Source organism: Myodes glareolus, chromosome 6 (assembly GCF_982192425.1).
Source record: "Myodes glareolus chromosome 6, mMyoGla1.1, whole genome shotgun sequence".
Taxonomy (NCBI): Eukaryota; Metazoa; Chordata; class Mammalia; order Rodentia; family Cricetidae; genus Myodes; species Myodes glareolus.
In genome coordinates this window covers 16,302,081-16,322,852 of record NC_142031.1, presented here as the reverse complement: position 1 = coordinate 16,322,852, position 20,772 = coordinate 16,302,081, and positions in this window count along the sequence as shown.

Sequence of the window (20,772 nt, the reverse complement as noted above, 5' to 3'; positions counted from 1 at the left end):
CCTCGTCATAGGAAGCAGAGACAAGTGAGTTGCTGGCCAGTCAGCCTAGTCTAAACCTCTGATTCAGTGAGAGGGCCAGTCTCAAGACAACAAGACAGAATGTGACAGAGGAAGACACTTGATGTCCTTTTCTGGCCTCTGTATGGACATTGTGCATGACTACATTCATGCGCATAACACACAGGTGTGTGCGCACACACCCACCACACATACGCACACACATACACACAAATGGAGCTAGCATGAAGAGGGGCTGGGTATAAGTCAATAGGAGAGGGCTTGTCTGGTGTGTTCAGTGTTCTGGGAGTAGGGAGCAAAATGGAGATAGCAGCATGGCTTCTTATTAAAACTTAATGGGGCTGGGCGGTGGTGGCACATACCTTTAATCCCAGCACTTGGGAGGCAGAGGCAGGAGGATCTCTGTGAGTTTGAGGCCAGCCTGGTCTACAAGAGCTAGTTCCAGTACAGGCTCCAAAACTACAGGGAAACCCTGTCTCAAACAAAGAAACAAAAAAGTCTTAATGGAACCATATCTGTTGATACGCTGGAGTGAGTAAGGGACACTCATGTGTGCTGGGCAGCATTGCCACTCTGACCTCCTTGCCATACCTGTTAGCTTTGTGGGGGCTTTGCTTTTTATTTTGGCTTTGGTTCTGGCTGTTTAAGGTGAAAGGCTTCTGTCTTGAGTCTTCCTCCAGCTTTTCACCCTTCCTCTGAGCTGGCAGCTGTGGCTCTCAGTCAGAACCGAGGTGGGCAGTAGGAGGGGAGGGCAGTGGCTGTGCTCTCCTGGCAGCCTCTGGGAGTCTCATACTGTAGTCCAGGTTGGCTGGGAACTTGCTATGTCGCTCTCACACTTGAAGCAACCCTCCCGCCTACCCTCACAGTTGCTGGGATTACAGGTTCAAGTCACATCATCCACCTCGAAGCCTTTTGTGTCTGACAAACTTCTGGAATGGTGGACAGAATGAAGACACAGAACTGGCTGCCTGGAGTTCTGATTCTTGTCTGCCCACCTGCGGGCTTATGTGACGCTACGTAGTCACATGACTTCCCCAGTCTCTGTTTCCTTATCTGCAAAACTGGTGTTCTGGCTTGACTGTGATGTATCCCTGACAGGCTCTTGTTCTGAATACTTGTTACCCAGCTGAGTAATTAGCTGGTCTCTGTGTGTGTATGTGTGTGCACGTGTGTATGTGTGTGTGAGTATGTGTGCATATCTGTGTGGTATGTGTGTGTGTGTCTTGTGTGTGTATCTGTGTGGTGTGTGTATATGAGAGTGTATGTGAGAGTGTGTACACATATGGTGTGTGTATATATATGTTGAGTGTGTGTGTGGTGTGTGTGAGTGTGTCTCTGTGTGTGTGTCTGTGTGTGAGTGTCCATGTGTGTGTGTGTGTGTTTGTGTGTGTGTGTGATATGTCTTACTTTGCTTTCTGGTCTGCTGTGATATATGTGACCAGTCCGCCACATTTTCCCACCATGACAAAACGAAGCCACGAATCAAAATAACCCATCTTCCTTTGTTTCTTTGCTTTGGTTTTCTTAGGACAAAGCCTCATGGATGCACCACACTCACCATCTGCCAGAGGGTGATCTTGAACTTCTCATCCTCTTGTCTCCCTCTCCTGAGTCCTGGAATCACAGTTGTGGGCCACCATACCCGGTTTCTGCAGTGCCAGGGCTGAAACCCAGGGCTTTTGTGCTTGCCCAGCCAGCTCACTACAGCTCCAGCTTCCCTCAGCTCACCTTGAAGTCAGACATGGGACAGAGCGGTATGAGGGTGAGCAGCGGAGCCGAATGGCGAGCTAACTACTTGTTACGCATGTGCAGATTGGGCGAGTTAACCTTCAAGTGCTCCGTGGTTACTCAGCGCATACTAGCCACCCATTCTGCCTGTCTATGAACGGCTGGGTGTTGATAAGTGAGCTTCTTTGAAATGTCTCTCATTGAGCTTGCTGGAGACCCGTGAGGGAGGCCATCTCTGCCTTCCGCGTGCCGTCAGGGCTGGACCGTGCCGCACTTGTGCCAAAACCATCAACAAAGCACTGGAAAGCTCAGGGAACGGACTCCCTGGGTGCCTGCAAAGGGTCAGCCCTGACAGGACATTATGAAATCACAGTCTTAGACTATGGGAGGTTAGGACCAAAGTGGGTTAGCCACACAGGGACTCTGGGAGTCCTGCTGGTCACAAGCCCTGAGGGAGAGAGACTTGGAGTGAGCTCTTGCTTCCCCGGCCCCTTCCTGTGGCAGCTTCCTGACAGGCTGATGGCTGTCTGAAGACCTGGAGTTTTCATTTTGGAATGGCCCTCTCCACAAGAAGTTGTCTCTCTAGCTTGCTACTTAAAACTTCCTGCTCTCTCCCTGGCAGCCCAGGGTATTTTGTTCCCCTACTGTGACCACCCCAGGGCACTGCAAGTCTTTAGTGGCCCCACATGTCACAAGACACTACCCCCATTATGTCCCCTCAGATTTCACTGTGAGGGTGCCTGTTGATTCTTGGACAGGGGCACAAAACTCTGTGTCACAAAGGAAGCCCTAGGAAACAGCATTTGTATCCCTTGTCCTCCTGGCCTCCCTTCTCTGGCCCTTCATAAAACTCTAATGCAAAGCACAGAAACTAGATTCCTCTTCCCCAAAGTAGGTCAAGGGACTGGGAGCGTTTTCCCTAGTGATAGCAATAAAACTTAAGACATCACACTAACGGCCCCGCATCTCTGCTTGAGACTTTGCCTTAAAGAAATCCCCTTATAGACCCGGTTTGCTTAGAAATCATCAGACCTTAAATCAGGGGAGGACCCGCCCAACATCAGGGAAGAAGAAACGTCCCACTAATGGAAGGAGCTGGACAGGCCTTGTCAGTCCCCTTGGTCTGCCATCATTAGCTCACACCTTTTTCAGCCAATCACGTTCCTACCTGGGGGTTCATGTTGTGTCACTAAACCTAAGCATTCAAATGGAGGGTTTGTGTGGGACCTCTGGTCTCTGATCAGAATGCTCCCATGCCAACTAAAGCCACCATCAAATGACTTTATTATGCTTTCCTCTTGTTAACCTGGTTTAGTTACAGAGTGTCACCGTGCTCCTATACAATGGGCAGGGGCAGGAAGGGATCCCTTTCCCTGGGCTTATATTTGCCAGCACCTTAACCTGCAAAGGGCACAGACAGACCCCCGCTCTGGGATTTTCACGCAAGCTCCGGGTACTCCCTGTCTGTGAGATTGACAGAGCTGCTGAAACCAAGTACCCCAGACCTAGGGACTTAAACAACACAGATTTAGTTTCTCACCCTTGGGGAGGCTGGGAGTCCAAAGTCAAAGTGTTAGCGGAGTTGGTCCTTCCAAAGCGTGGATATGGAAGGATTCACTCAGGGCCTGCTTGTCTCCTTGCCTTAAAGATGGATGGCTTCTTCTTGTATCTGCACTGCCCCCATCACTACCGGTCCATGTCCCAATTTCCTCTTCTCATCATGTTGAATGAGGGCCCACTCTAATGACTTCATGTTAATTTAATTACCTATTTAAAGATGCTATCTCCAAGTGCTGGCTTCTTCTGAAGAACTGGGGGGCGGGGGTTAGAACGGCAATGTACGATTGGGGGCGCACAGTTCAGTCTTTCACATGACTGAGAAATGGGAAACGTGATTACCGGGCAGGAAGAAGAGCCAAGGAAGACATAAGGGCCCAGCCGTGCTCCAGAGGAAGTGAACACAGCTTTCCGGGGGTTTACATTCTAGTACAGTGCGATGGAGCACAAACAAAGAAATTGATGAAGAGTATTGTTCCATCAGTGGGCGAGACCACATGAGTCCCTGGGAGGAGTGAGCTTTCCCTAGCAGGCGGGATGGTCTCTCTGAGGAGGTTTGAAAGCCAACACCTGAGCCTGGAGAGATGCTTTACCTACTAAGAGAGCACCACGATGTTCAGACTTCAGATCCTGCTCCTATACACACATAACGAGCCAGGGGTGTTATGCAATTCCACCCACACCTGCAACCCCAACCACGAGAGAGCCCAGAGGCAGGAGGATTGCTGGGGCTTGCCAGCCGACAGTCTAGATGAAAAATGAGAGCTCTTGACTCAAAGGAGAGACCCTGCCTCAAAGAATAAGGTGGGTTGGTAGGAAAGGACCCCCAGTGCCCTTCTCTGGCCTCCTCACATCTTCATAGTTGAATGCACCATGCACACATACATGTACATAACACTGCACAGACACAGGGTGATAGCCTTTGAGTGTTTCATGGGGGAGGTGTCACAGAGTTCCTGGTGAGCAATCCGTCATGAGATGTTCTCATCTACAGAACAACTTCTCATGTAGTCCAAGAGGTTGGAGACAGAGGGTACATATTTTCATTGTAAGTTTGGGGCAACTGGCCACATCAGGAACGGGGTCTGCACACGTGAGCCTTGTTTCTCGCTTCCTTCACGGCTCACCCTGCCTTCCCAAAAGAACGGAGGGCCGAGGATGAAAAGCAAAGCAGAGCCGGCTCAGTCCTGTTTCAATCCCTTCAAGCCTGCCAGATATGGCTGTGTGACTGACTGCCCGTGGGAGCTGATTGGTGGTTTCCCCCACCAGGCTGCCCCACCCCCGGCCCGCCCCCAACCCTGCTGCCTCTCCCACTCAAGTTGGCTTCCAGGCCCAGAGGATTACTGCGCTAGAGCCTGGCTCATATTAAAATATTAATCTGCATTTTAAATGTTGCCGCTGAGCCCGTGGGGATCTTGGCTCCATATGTTTGCAAGCATTCCGGGGCTGGCGGTGGTTGACTTTGTGTGCTTTCTAATGCAGGCTAAAGGTGACTCATAAGGAAGCCGAGTAAGCAGAGGTGCAGAAGCCAAGCCGCCTTGGTAAATATTGACTTCTATGGGCTCCCTTTGCCAGGAATGGCAGCAGAAGTTGTTGGCTTGTACAGACCACAGAGCCCACCTCCTCCGATGGGCTCAGCCTTTCCCTGTCTTAAGATACCCTTTGCCCCCTCTCTTCCTTTTTTCCCCCAAAATGGGTTGAGCTGACCACCCACATCTGTGTCCTCTTGCTGTTGTAACAAATGACCATGACCACATCCTTGTCCAAAATGGGTCTCCTGTTGGCTATCACTGAGATATAAGTGGGGTCGCATGGCTGCTGGATGGAAACTTTGTGATCGGTCTGCCCCATTTCCATCTCCTGATTTTACTATTTTTGTGTGTACATGCATGCATGCATGCATGCATGTGTGTTCATGTGTGTGTGATTAGAGGTTACAGAACAGCCCGAGGGTCGTTCTTTAGGTACCATCTAACTTTTCTTGGTGCTAGGGGTTGGGGGCAGAGTCTCTTACTGGCCCAGAGTTAGTAAAGTAGACTAGACTGGCTGGCCAGCAAGCCTCGAGGATTGGTGGTATTGGTGGTGGTGGTAGGGTTTGCGGTGGCAGTGCTGGTGGTGTTTATGGCAGTAGTATTGGTGGGCGTGAACTTAGTCATAGTGATGGTAATTAGGTAATGATAGTGATGGTTGTAGTGAGGGTGATGGTGGTGGTGGTGGTGATGGTGGTAGTTGTGGTGTTGTTTGGAGTGTTGTGACCAATACCACCAATACCACATGTCTCTGCCTCTCCAGCCACCATGCCCAGACTTTTTTTTTTTAAATGTGGGTTCTGGAGATCAAATCCATGTCTTCATGTTTGCAAGACAAATGCTTTTCGACCGAGCAATCTCCTCAGATCTTCTTTTATTTCTAGATGTTTTCCACCCTCCTCAGGCATTATTCCCCTTTCATTACTTCAAAGCCACAATGGCTACCCAGGTCTTGCTCATGTTCTGACTGGAATTCTCCTGCCTCTCTCCTCCACTCACAAGCCCCTGTGCTGACATCGGCCTATTCAAGGACTCCAGGGACACCTCAGCCCTCCCTCATGCTCCAAGCACAGTCACATCCCTCTGGTCCCTATGCTGCGTTGATGACACCGTCACAGGCCCTAGGCTAACACATGGCATCTTCCTGACCATGGCTGTGCCCACCACACCCTCTCTGCACTTTGATTTCTCAGAGTTATATATATATATATATATATATATATATATATATATATATATATATTTTTTTTTTTTTACCACATTCACACACCTTACTCAGAGACAGAAAACTTGATTCAATGTCTGTCCCCTTTCGAGGCCGAAAGTTCTCTGAAGAGAAAGATTGGAGGTGTGCCCATCAGCTCGAGCATTTTCTTGGAGTTTCCTGGCAGCCAGGGCAAGAAACAAAGCCTTTCATAAGAGGAGGAAGGACAGAGAGTTACCACTGAATGAGCCCTGGTGCCAGCCATGTTCTAAGAGATTTAAAACTAAGTCCACACTTAGGGGATGAGCGACTGTCATCTGACCCAAGTACAGGCAGAGCTGGCCTTAGAAAACCATGGTGTCGCCCTCTATATCACAGAATCAGACACTTTAAGTAGGACTCTGTGCCCTAACAGAGGTCTGAGAAGAAGAAGGGAAGGGATTTAGAAAGCACCCGGCAAGGTTTTGTGGAGGAGATAATGAATGCACAGGGATCTTCATGATTCTGGCTGTGGAAGGTAGAGGGGCACGCCTGCAGCAGGAACAGGCAGGAAGAATGGAGCCCTGTGTTCAAGGCAGAGGCAAGCATAAGCAAAGCCCAGGCAGGAAGTGGGTTGGGGCTTTCCAGAGATGGAAGGTAATACAATCTGCTGGTGGGTGGGTTGATGGTAGATCTTGAGTGTCAACTTGGCAGGGTTTAGACTAGCCTAGGGGACATACCTGTGGTAGTTGGGAAGAAAACGCCCCTCCAAAGGGAGTGGCACTGTTAGAAGATGTGGCCTTTATAGCACAAATAGTAAAAATATTAAAAATCCAGAGACAGATATTGGGGTTCAAGCGGAAGATCAGGAAAGTAAACCAGCGAAGCCACTAGAAAAGTCTCACCTCTACCAAGGCTGGGCGACTGCAGATTGAGCCCTGAGCCCTGTCTCCTCCAGTCTTATATTCCCCTTTAGTGCTGGGATTAAAGGCGTATGACTCCCGAGTACTGGGATTAAAGGTGTGAGCCACCACCACCTGGATCTGATCCTGCTTTGATCTCGTGTGACCCAGGGTGGCCTTGAACTCACAGAGATCCATTTGCCTCTGTCTCCCAAATCCTGGGATTAAAGGTATGTGACACCATTGCCTGGGCTCTAGTAGCTTAGTTTTGCCCTCTGATCTTCAGGCAAGCTTTATTTATTAAAACATAGATAAAATATCACTAAAGGCCTTGGTGGAGGAAGTGTGTCACTGTGGATGCCAGACTTTGAGGTCGCCATATCCAGTGAGACAGATCACTTCCTGTTGCCTGCACAAGACGTAGGACCCTCAGCTACCTCTCCAGCACCATGTCAGCCTGCACACTGCCATGTCCCACCATGGACTGAACCTCTGAGCTGTAAGCCACCCAGTTAAATGTTTTTCTTAATAGGAGTTGCTGTGGTCATGATGTCTCTTCATAGCAATAGAAACCCTAACTAAGACAGCACCTATGAGTGTGTCCCCTAGGATGCTTCCAGAGAGGACTAACTCGAGAGGATACCTGCCCTCAGAGTGGGTGGCCTCTTCTAACAGGCAGCCCAGATGTAAAGAGGTTTGAAAAAGGGGTGGTGTGTTTTTTCCTGTCTTCCCCTTTCCCTGTTCCTTAGCAACTGCCTTTTGCTGCACCCCCCACCCCCCACCTCATTGACCTACAGATTCTTTGGATTTCCAGTGTGGATTCCACACCAGAAACTCTTCAGGAAATTCCAGGCCCTCAGCACTGCCCTGGGACTACTGAGGCAGGTGACTTCATAGACTGGGAAGCTACTAGACTCTCAGCCTCTCAACTATGCAGCCGGCCACTGTTGAACTGCCTGGCAATGGCAGGCAAGCCCCCCGGTACACCTCTTTAATAACATATGCTTACTATACTGGAGGACCCTGCCCGGTGCAGATGGTGGGGGACAGAGCACGTGAGAGGAGATGGGCCTGAAGAGGAAAATGGAGGTGCCACCTCTGGGGTACTAGGGACGCTGTTGCTCATGTCTAGACTCTAAACAAGATCCTGAGAAACACTGGAGGCCATTGAAAGACTCTGATCAGAAGGTTTATATGAAAATAAGTTTTCTCCCAGGAAGAGGAGGTGCTTCAGGTTCTGGCTGCTGAAAGGGAAGTTGGCAAGGGAGAGTGTGTGGTTGGGAGACCCAGGGACTTTAGGACTCTGGTCCAGGACACTCTTAAACTCTGCATCCAAAGGTCTCCCCACGACCTACAAAGGGGGTCTGAGTGCAATTTCATGCCTTCTGCTGTCTGCAAAGGAGAACAGGCTCTGCTTCAGTAGGAGGGAAAAGTGAGCCAGACAGAAATGCATTTAATACTCAGGCTGCCACTCCTCCGGGAAGCTTGCAAGTTTGCCTGGCCTGACTCACTCGGGAGCCATTGGCCCTCCTGTGAATGCCTCCTACTAGTGGCTCTGCCACTCACATTCATCTGAGGACCTACTGTGTGCTCAGTGCTGTCAGGCCCCTCATTAGAAAGAGTGATCTTGACTTGTTCTTATCCTGTGGGGTTTATCACACAGTGGGAGAATGGGATTCCGTGAAAGTGGATGGATCTGTTTAAAACGGCTTTCAGTGTGGTGAGCCCCACGTAGAAGACTAGGGTCATCAGAGATAGCGCGACCGGCAACCTGCTGGTGGTAACTTACATCCCTGGAGGCCAGGTGGTGATGGCGCACACCTTTCAATCCTAGCACTTGGGAGGCAAAGGCAGGCGGATCTCTGTGAGTTCGAGGCTAGAGTGAGTTCCATGACTGCACAGAAATACCCTGTTTCAAAAATAGAACGAAAAAAAGTATCATTGACTCCAGTTCTGTTCCTTCTCTTGTGTGCTCAGTCTTGTCACATGACTATGAAGTTTCTCTTATGTACAACAAAGTACATTTCCATAGCCTCTTGACTTTAGGCTTGGGCTAGTTAAGGGCCAACTCTAAGCCTAAGCCTTGAGAGGTTTTAATGTGTTCCTCTTGCCTCCTTGAACCAAATGCCCCTTGGCCACTCCAGTTAAGAGTGGCTGGTTACGCTCTTGGTCCTTGAGTAAGTGTACTCAGATGAGGTCAGCAGAGCGACCTAACTGACCTCAACCCTGACCAGTTGACTGCTAGCCCTCTGCCCATCTGTAAATGCTCAAGTGGCTGGGGAAATGGCTCAGTTGGTAAAACGCCTTCTGTGGATGGATGAGGATCTGAGTTCAGATCCCCAGCATCCATGTAAAAAAGTTGGACACAGTAACACACACCTGTAATCTCAGTGCTCATGGAAGTGAAGACTAGAGGATCCCTGAGGCTCACCAGCCAGCCAGTTCAGCTGAATCATGGAGTTCCAGGCTCACAGAGAGATTCCGTCTCAAAAGATACAGTGGAGAGTGATAGAGAAAGACACCTGATGTCAATCAACCTCTGGCCTCCACCCACACATGTGCGTGTGCATACATAGACACACATGCTATGGTGTTCACCACTAAGCTATTTGTGAGCCTCTGTCAGGCAGTATTATTGCTTATGGTCACCTAGTTCCCTGACTTGGTCTGACCAGGCTATGGCAGGGCTCCCCAGAGGAACAGCATCTCCGTGAAGGCTAAGTCAAGCTGGTAAAGGAAGCAATGGGCAGCATTCCAAGCCAAGGGAACATAATGAACAAAGGTCCCGAGGCAAGAAGCACATGAACATTTGAGAATATGAAATCAATAAAGAGGTTCAGGGGTGACCATAGAGGGATGTGAGGGTGAGAAGCCATGGTGGGAGCGATGTGGCAAGGAGATGGACCCCAGCACACTTCCTTAAGCTCATGTAGTGCTGAGTCAAATCAATGTGTAGGGATGAGACACTGTGCGTTTCTTATGTTCCTGTCTTTTTCAGTCCCCGTGTGTTGTGGTGACAAAAATATCTGGCAAAAGCCGGGCAGTGGTGGCACACGCCTTTAATCCCAGCACTCGGGAGGCAGAGGCAGGCGAATCTTTGTGAGTTCGAGGCCAGCCTGGTCTACAAGAGCTAGTTCCAGGACAAGCACCAAAAACAACAGAGAAATCCTGTCTCGAAAAATTAAAAAAAAAAAATATCTGGCAAGAGCAGCAGGAGGAAGGAAGGGTTTATCTTGCCTGGCTGTTGGAGGGCACAGTGCATGGTAGTGGGGAAAGCGTGGCGTCAGGAGCTTGAGGTGACCCGTCCCATTGCCTCTGCTTGATACTGGGAAGCAGGGACAGACAGACACCGGTGCTCAGTCCGCTTTCTCCTTTTCATTCGGTCCAGAACCCCAGCCCGTGGGATCGTGCCACCCACATTCAGGGTGTGTCTTCTCATCTCAGCTAATCTGAGTTAGAAACTCCATTCCAGACATGCCCAGAGACTAACCTGATCATTTCTCACAGCCAGGTCCACGGGCTTGTCTGCAGGGGATTCCAGATCCTGTCCAGTTGACAGGACAGCCAAGATTAACCTCGTACCACTTATAGAGTAATCTTTTTGAGAAACGGCCAAGGGCTTCCTCTACCTTGTCTCTTCTCCCTTGGCCAGGATGAAGCAGTGTTTCCACAGAGGCCCCAGGGCTCCCTGGGTGAAGGAGCTCAGCCTGTGAATGGTGCTGAAAGGACAGCTCCCTCCAAACTCTACAATCGGCACAAGCTAAGGAGATCAGTCATGAGATAGTTATTTGAAATGGGGAGTCCTCTTCTTTCACCCCATCACCCTCATTTTCATGTTGAGACTGTTCACTTGTTGCTTTTTGAGTGCTTGAGTTTATATCTATTCAGACATGTGTTTTGTTGAAAGCAAGCAGATCTCAGAAATCAAAGTAAGGTTATTTGTTGGTGTTGGTGTTGGTGTCGTTCACGGACATTTTTTTGTACAAAGCAAGAAAATACAGGGAGAGCCTTCACCAGACAAATGTCAAATAATAACTACATCTCAGTTCCCCCAAACATAAAAATATACAGTTTTTCGTTTATTCACAACAAAGACCCTACCTCCACTTTGGAAAAACGCCCTGTGGTCAGCAGACTAGGAGGAATGGTAAAATATTCAGGTAAAGGGAGAAGGCTCTAAGAGAGGGCAGAGCAAATCTCATAACCCTCCCTTAACACGATCAGAAACACCTACTCAAAAAAAGAATGGATAGCGCCTTTTCCAGTAAAGTATTTACAGTGCCATTTATGGTTACATTATAAGCCAAGCACTATTTCAGCATGGATAATTTATATCTCTGAATACACGTAAGTCTCATATTAACCAAGACTCAGGGTCATCCAGTGTCAGAATTGGAATCTGAGCTCAGCAAGTTTGGCTTCTTGAATCTGCCTTGATGGTGCTATCATTTCAGTATCTCCTTCCCTCCCTTTCTCCCCACTTCTTTTCCCTAACTGGCAGTTTCAAATTGTAATAAAAAGATGTTATGGAGGTTTCTCTTCTTAAGAAGTTAGGGAAAATCCTTTCTCTGGTCGACTTCGAACAGAGACCCAGGCACAAAAACAACGCATCTGGAATCAGCCTAGAGCTTGCATGCTGAACGAAGAGCAAGGCTTGGGTTCCCAAGCATGGACAAGGCTCTTGCGCATGTGCAGTCTCTACTAGGCTCCTAGATGGGGTCTGTGCATGCGAAGATCAGCCTGCGAGCCCCGCTAGCTGACCCTTCCGTGGGGTTTTCCCGGCTGGCTTGAGATGCAGCTGGGCAAGGAGGGTCTGCAGAGGACAGAGTGACGAAGAGGGTGTGGCTGAGAGCGGGCCTAGAAATTGCTTGAGAGAATGGCAGGCTCACGAGCTTCGGAAGAATCAGCCCAAGCACACATTTCTCAGTGAGGTGAAACTGAGTCACCGCCTGTTCCAGAGCGGTGAAGTGAGCTTAGATTTCCTTCTCTGAGCAAGGCTTTACGTAGTTGAAGTGAAATCACGCGTGGTGGTCCAGTCGATATATTGATTATTGATTGCACTCTGTGCTGGGTGCTTCTTATTCTCAAGATTATTGAGGAGACAGTCATGCGACAGGATTAGCTAGCAGCCCTGGACATGCTTTTAAACGTGTTGTAAATGCGAGCTTTTATCAAAGTGGAACAAAGTGGAATTGTAGTTGCTGTTAGTGGTGGATTTTTTCTTTTCTTTCTTTCTTTTTAAAAAAAAATAAAAAAATAAAAAAAAAGAGGTCAAGCTTTGCAGACTTCCAGCCTCAGGTCACACCCGTTCTCCAGGGCCAGGTTTCTTGTAAATAGATCCTATTAGTCGCCAGAAGAATTGAGAATAGGGCTGTCTCCGTGCAGACGGATGGCCATGGTATTGCTCTCGCTAGGCAGTGTTTCTTTAAGATTCCTCCAGCCGGAGTGGGGTGAGCCTGTAATTTGTAGCGGTTCTCTGTTCTCTGGCAGGTTCAGGTTGTATTTCAATTTACTAATTAATTTGGAAAATTGGAAATTGCTAATGTAGAAAATGGAACACTTGGCACCTGCTTCCCTCCCAGTACCTTCAAACGGTTGATTAAAAACCCAGGAAGGGTGGGGAAGGAGTTTGACATCCACGTTGCTTCCTCTCGGCTTTCACATCGCTTTGGTATGGACGAATGTTCCAACAGAATGTTTCTTTTCCAGTGGGGGAAAACCTATGGAAAACTTAACATGGAGGAGACACTGTGCCAAGCCTCTGAGTCAAGAGGAATGACTGTGGGAGTCCTCTGATAGATGCTGCATCAGGGAGACCCTGTGGGGGGTCCACCCCTCTTCTCAAGGATCTCACTGTATTGAAGGAAGAGAATGTGGGGCTGGCGTGATGCTGGTACAGTTATATTAGGAGTAAGTGAAGGGTTCGCAGATAATCTTCTCCATCTTATTAAAGCCAGTGGGAATTTTATTTACTCATGACCTGTGTCGTGAGGGACATTTCCATGAATAACTAGTTGCACGCTTTGCCAGACCACCTAGCTGTCGCGGAGAGGACCTTAAGTGTTTTTCATGTTTCTGATGCAACATCCTCTGCCATAGACAAATCACATAAATGATTGTAAGAGCACATTCTCTGAGACCCATGTGATGCACAAAATAATGTCTGATGTTCAATTTTACTTACGTTGATATTCTGGCTTTGGGGTTGCTGCCCTGTCACCACAAATGTGTGCTCCAAACTCTTTTTTATTTCAAGGTCCAGCTAATCTTTCCTACCTCCTCACTCCCTGATCACTTTGGTTTTCATTTCTTTGTCACCCACGTACACAGCAGCTTTTTTTTTTTTAAGATTTAATTATGAGACATCTGACTTGATCACGTGCGTGATAAGACTGAGTTCTGCAGGCTGGCTGGAGGGTGAGCTGCAGCAGGCAGGAAAGTTCAGATTCGTGAGGTGCACTCCCTTGAGTCTGAGTTCTTGTCCAGTTCCTTTCGCCTTGCACAACTGAGATTCCGAGGGCCTCAGCTCCTTCAGCGAGCATATGTAAAACTTCTCTCGCAGGATTCTTTTCCATAGTCACATGGAAAGAATTTAATAAACAAGATGGGAAGCAGCCGCCTGCTCGTTCCTTCAGACTTTAATAATCTCCCAGCCTTAAATAGTGTTTGCGCCAATGCTTTCTGTATACTGCTCATTGAATGAGTGAGGGTGGGCCTGTCATAGCCAGTTACATTATGAACGGGGACTAAAAGTTTTCTTTTTCATCCAAAGTCATGACATTTTAGAATCCATGCCATGGCCATGGTGGGCTGTAAGTCACAAATATTTGTCACCTGCTCAGTTTAAAGTACTGTGTGATTTATTTATTTCATTTTTCAAGACAGGGTTTCTCTGTGTAGTGTTGGATGTCCTGGAACTCACTCTGTAGACGAGTCTGGTCTTGAACTCAAGGAGATCTACCTGTTTCTGCCTTCCAAGTGCTGGGATTAAAGGTGTGTGCCACCATCACCCAGCATACTGTGTTTTTAAAGAAATGGACAAGGCATGTGTAAAATGAACAGCGGGCTGCATCCCCGCCCACCACCCAGCTAGCGTTACCTGAAATAATTACACGGAAACTGTATTCTTTTAAACACTGCTTGGCCCATTAGTTACAAGCTCTTATTGGCTAGCTCTTACATATTGAGTCAACCCATTTCTATTAATGCGTATTGCCACTTGACTGTGGCTTACCGGAACAAGTCCATCTCGGAGAGGAGAGCTATGGCGTCTGCCTCACTACCTTCTTCCCAGCATTCTGTTCTGTCTACTCCACCCACCTATGTCAAGGCAGTTTCTTTATTAACCAATGAAAGTAACACAATAGACAGATGACCTTCCTCCATCAGGCATGCATGCTTTCTCTTCTCAGGAAGTCACAGTCTCCACTTCCTTTCTCCCGACTCGATCCTAAGGAGTCGACCTTGTAAACTGGAATTCTTGAAGGTTGGCCGAGTTCATCGTTCTGATTTACAGTCTCCTAGGCTAGACATTCACCACCTGGCTTTAAATAATCTCTAAGTGTCAGAGACTCCGAAATTTATAACTAAAGTCTAGACTTCTAAATTCTTAGACCATATATCTGTTTTTTTTTAAATAAATGCATTTCCTCTATGCTGTATTTAACCCATCTGAAGGAACCCTCCTCAAGCCTGTTCTACCACTTAGAGTGCCCTTCTTCATGGGGTGCCTGAACTCAGAGACCCAGGACTCTTTCTTGCCCTGTCTTACATTCCCTGGATGTGCTGCTTACACCCAGAAAACCACTAGGGCAGATGGCTGTAAAAACTCCTGGATCACGTCCTTCAGGGCTAGAGACAATGAGGTCATTAACTGTCCCAACTGATCTAGTGACTATCCTGGGACTAAGTTGGAGTGGATGGTACAGCCTGGCTTGTGCATGCACACATCTTAGGACCCATGACCAGGTGGACACAGTAGGTCAAGTGATTAAGGCCAAGTTTAAATTCACCAGCCACTTTCTTAGCACATCATAGCGTCAGTGCCAATCAAACCACAGAGGATGAGGGGCAGTGGGGAGCAGCTTCCCAAACATAAGAATTGTTGCAGGAAGTAGAGGAGGTGAAGACTGAGCCCCAGAGGAAAAATATCCCATTGCAGAAAGGAGGATCAGTCTGGCAGTGGGTACAAAGGGCTGGAGCCAAGGGAGGCCACTGCTGCTGGGGGCTGCTTGAGTCCTGGCGAAGCCTGGGAGGATGAGACTCTGTCACACAGTTCTCTGTTACTAGCAAAGCCCCTCTCAAAGTCTTTGGCTGTCAAGGGGCCTTGCCAATCAACCCGCTGAGTCAGCACTGGGGAGATACATGAGAAAGGAAAGATGGGACCAAGATGGGTCCAAGTTCTGGGATGCTCAACTCGCATCTTATTGTCTGTAAATTGGTGATGTTCTGTGCTCCAAGAGGAGCCCTGACCATTGCATTTTAGCATCACTCATCACACACAGCAACCTTGGAGACAGAAAGTCTGTCAGTCAACCCACTGGCAGTGATGAATCGCTCTTTCGAGTCTGTGATAGGAAAGTGAGTCTTACAAAAGACCCAGTTCTGTTTCAGCTTTCTGGTTTTATTTACTGCACAAATTCTATCACAAGAACAATGGAAGAAGAGGAGGAGGAGGAAAATAGTAGAATACTGTAATTGTCTTATTAAAAAGACAGACAGCCCCTGGGATATGTATAAATATTGTCTCAATTCATCTTGTATCCTTTAAATGTACTTTTTTTTTTTAAAAAAAATCTATCCTTCTGAAATAGCATGGTCAGGTGTGCTAATACCAGGGCTATGATATAGGTTTGTTTTTTTTTTTGCTGAGGTTTTAAGTAAGTGTTAGCTTTGCTGTGCAGCCCTTACTCTTTAAAACCTGATGCCGGAGATTTATCGATGGTGAGGAGGAGAGGACAGAATCTATTTGGGATTTATTTCCTTTTCACCTACAGTCATTTCTTCTATTGAGGTCTTTGGGGTGTATACGTGAGTGCATACACGTGCATGTGCATGTTCGCATATATGTGTGTGCACACGTGCATATGTGCGTGCCCAGGTGCATGTATGTAGAGGCTGGGTGGGGGGTCAACCTTAAGTGCTGTTCCTTGGGAACCTTCCGTCTTGTTTTCTGAGGCGGGGTCTCTCAGAGCCACCTGGGGCTCACCCATTTGGCTCGGCTAGCCAGTGAGTCCTGGGTCTGTTGGTTAGCTGCTTTTGTCTGTTGACTGGGTCACCTGAGAAGAGGGAACTTCAACTGAGAAACGGTCTCCTCCATCAGATCAGCCTGCAGTCAAGTTATGAGGGCATTTTCTTAATTAGTGATTGATGGGGGAGTGCCTCACCTGAACAGATGGTCCTGGGCTCTATAAGAAAGTAGGTTGAGCAAGCCAGTGAGCAGTACTCGTCCATGGCTTCTGTTTTAGCTTTTGCCTCCAGGTTCCTGCCTTGAGTTCCTGCCCTGACTCTCCTTTCTGACTGTAAACAGTAAGATGAAATGACCCTTTCCTCCCCAGGCTGCTTTCTAGAAAACAAACTAGGATACAAGGGGGGGGGGATGAGGGGACTGGGGGTGGGTGGCTGGAAGGTGGGTGGTGGTGGTGGTGTTGCCTGTCTCTGCCTCACTCGCACTGAGGTTACAAGAACGGGCCTCCACACCTGGCCTTTTTTCAACAAGGATTCTGGGGGACTCGAACTCTGGCCTTCATGCTTCCAAGGAAAGCTCTTTGCTTACTGAGTTGTTTCCTCAGCTCTGGGCTCCCATTAACGTAAAGTAAGTGCAGCTTCTAGGTCATTCTCCTTCTAGCTTGGACTGTACAGCTCTCATGGCCTGGCCGGGTTGCTGAGCATCTGAACCCCACCCAGTCCCCATAGAAACTCAGAAGATACTACATGAATGCTCTCCAGCAAGGTGACAAATTGTTTTGTTGTGGCTTTGGCTGAGGGGGACTGACTGGTGGGGCACGGTTACCATCTTGGTAAGATTATCGTCTGATTGACTGACCTACTTTGATAGGCCATTTCTTTTCTTTCTTTTTGAACCTCCAGTGCTTTCAAGTCTTTTAAAGAATTCATGGCCCATCTATTAGTTTAATACGATTGAGGCAGATGTTAAGACGCTACTGTCTTAAGATTGTAATTGAAAGAGCGGAGCTTCTCTAGGTCCGTAGGGAAGACTAGCTCGCAGAGCCTCTGGCCATCAGGAGCATATGACGGATACGTGGGTGGTAAATTGAATGAGCAGGCTCCATCACGCGTCGGAGAGAGGCTTCTGTAAATAGGAAATTAATGTGGCCCCCAGTGATTCAGATCTGAGATAATGGTGGTTCAACACTGTCGCCTCCCACACAGGTATTTAAGGACGAAGTCAGCCATTCTTAACCCCCTTTTAAAATGTGAGGCACTAGACTATGGCAGGTGGTGACCCTGAAGCATTATCCTTCCCCTTTGGGTTCATTTGCATAATGCACAGAGCAGCCAGGACAATCAGCATTTATCAGCTCCTGTCCTTGAAAATGAAGGGGCTGGTTTGTGAATGCTTCTGCGCAATTGTCTCTTTTTCTGTCTCTCCAACACGGAGTCTCCTACCCAGTGTTGTTCCAGTGAAGATGGGGCCAGCCTAGAACTGCAGGGGGAGCCTGGGGCTTCCCTTCTGTGTCCCCCACGGTGAGCTGTGCGCACTATCTGATGCCTCCCAAGCAAACCACACTCCCCTCCCCCCTTAGAGCAGGCAGAAAAGTCAGCCATCGTGTAGGAGTTTTAATCCATCTCCTTTCTGATTTTAAAGAAGAGTTTCACCCCACTGTGCTGTGCCAGTTAAATTCTTGTCAATTCAACACAAGATGCAGCTGCTGTCCTCTGGGAAGAGGGAATTGCAATTAAGAAAATGCCTCCATCCGATTGGCCTCTAGGCAAGCCCATGGGGGCGTTTTCTTGATTCACAATGATGTGAGAGGCGCAGCCCACTGTGGGTGGTACCATCCCCGGGCAGGTGGTCCTGGGTTGCGCATGAGAGCAGACTGAGCAAGCCATGGAAGGCAAGCCAGTAAGCAGCACCCCTCCGTGGCCTCTGCTTCCATTCCTGCCCTCCGGTTCCCACTGGAACTTTTCTCCATGGTGGACTGTAAGCTGTAGGGTGAAATAAAGCCTTCCCCTCCCAGGTTGCTTTTGGTCAAGGTGTTCATGAGAGCAACAGAAAGCACAGCCAGACAAGTACTGGTGTAATTGATCGGACAGGTTCAAGCTCTTGATGGGTGGAACCAGAGGCCACACTGTATTCTCGGCTGAGTTAAGGAGCTTGCTGCTTCTCTGGTTCAGCTGTGGACACCTCCCCTCCCAGCACTTCTCAGTCACATCCGCTTAGAGTTTGTCACAGTTCTTCTGGGGCAGACGGCTCTAACTGCAGCCTTGGTCTGGCCTCTGCCGTGCTTCTCAGCCTCTTCCCCTCCTTGGCTCTGAGGCCTGTGCTCGACTGGTTGGTTCTCTACCCTGGGACAGAGTGAGTGGTTCTTCCTCTCATTTTCACTAGCAAATCCCCAGGGAAGCAGAAACTCCAGTGTTGCTGCAAGTTCCAAGAACCGGGCATTGGTTGGCTTCACCCCAGCAACTGCTCCTACCATCACCACCACCATCACCACCATCACCACCATTACCATCACCACCACCATCACCCCTACCACCTCCACCTCCACCATCACCACCACCACCATTACCACCACCACCACCACCACCACCATCACCCCTACCACCTCCACCACCACCACCACCATCACCACCATTACCACCACCACCACCATCACCCCTACCACCTCCACCTCCACCATCACCACCACCACCATTACTACCACTTCCACCACTGCCACCACCATCACCACCACCACCATTACCACCTCCACCACCACCACCACCACCATTACCACATCCACCATCAACACCACCACCACCATTACCACCCTGTGCAGCTCTTGAACCCACTTTGAGAAGACAACGTCCCTTGGTGCCCCTGCCTGGAAGTCCTAAACTAACCGAGGAGTGACCACTTAAGCGCTTACTATGTGGGAGGCCTGTCATCTCTGCCCTGTCTTTTAGAGCCCCTGTTGACTCAGAAATGAGTTTGGGTCTGAAAACCCTGGATTCAGATGCTGCTGCTGTTGCGTCCCCTGACTGTGGGAGGTAGCCACATAATCCAGGCCACATGGTTAATCACTGAGTGGAGGAGTCAGCATTTGAGCTGGAGTCCTCGGGGCTGCGATAACTCTATGGTACCCACCTAAGGTGTGCACAGGCCTGGAGTCAGAGAACCTCAACCTGAATGTGGGCTTGTGAGACCATATTAGGTTAAGGAAATATGAAACCTGAACAAGCTGGAACTGGCTTGGCTCACACAGGCGAGAGGCAAGATCCACAGCAACACACCTTATCCCACGCGTGTGCCTCTGAGACAAGCCGTTCCCTGGCTTTAGGTGATAAAGTGACCTCTGAGTTTTAGTATCTCATGATGTGTAGGGTGTGAGATACAAGCCCGAGAGCTGACATAAAAGTTCTTAACACTGAGCCTTATATGTAGATGCTTAATGCCAGTAGCCGTGACCACAGAGAGTTTGAACTCTGTAGTTAGCCAGTCAAGGGTCCGGATCCTTCCCCTTTCCACCTATTAGCCAATCATGTCAGAGTCTGAAGTTGAGCTCCCACCAATGGGATGATATGCAGTCACTATAGATGTCAGAGATAAAAGGCCAAGGGTCTTTTGACTTCTCATGCTTGCGAGGCTGGTTTGGGTTCGGGACACCCTTTTTGCAAAGAGAGACCGCAATGCTGCAGAGAGAGCAAGCCCTTGTCTGAAATCCCAGTGGCTCTATTAAACAACAACACTCCAGTGTCCTAATCCCAGACATGTGATGTCCAGCAGCACAACACTCATCAAATGACATCCCCTCCCTGACCCCCTCAGCTAGGCTGCACCACCTGCCTTAAATCTCCCTTCTTCGAGCACCCTCGTGCCCAACACCAACATCAGAGGATACAGATGGAGACCAGTATGTATTTGAGTTTGTGGTAAGCATGTAAGATTTGGCACATATGGGGGCCAAGGTCTTTATTCCTCTCGCTGTGTGTTGGCGCCTAATGGCTGTCCGTGAGACCCCTCAGTGGCCCCGTGTCTCAGTGCAGGGTAACTCCAGGGCCGTCCCATCTCCAGGCTGTTTGTAGGGTTGACTGCGGTGTTCATCATGATGCACCACAGTGCAGCTTCACCTGCGCATTCCTGGGGCTCCGCTCTCCCACAAGTAGCATCAAGGGCACGCTGTTCAATGGACTCTGCACAAATCAGTCTCAGGAAATCCTTGGGGGAAGTCCCATATGTACTCTGACATCCCGACACGTGAGGCATGAGCGTGAGCCCTACTCACAAGGGATGGCAGAGAATGTTCCAAAAGACGTGTGGCTTCGACCGGAATCCCACACCGTGCCATTTACAGCCGTGTGGGGTTTGGGAGTAATCTTGGGATCTCGGCTTCCTTATTTGGAATATAAGTGTAATACTATAGACTGTGTGACTGAGGTGACTTTCGTCATGTCCCCAGATAGACTCTGGCACACTGCAGCAGGTAGTAGTGCTTGTGGGTCAGGAGTAACAGCTGTCGAGCGCTGCTCCATCTCCCGGTTTCCTTGGACTCTGTGAAATCACACTCTCTTGAATCACCCACTTTCCCCAACACTTATTCTCTTCTTTGCTGGCTCCTCTTTCCTCTCCTACCCCTAAATTTAGACTTTCTCCAGACTGAGCTCCTCTTTCTCCCCGCCCCCCACTCTTCCT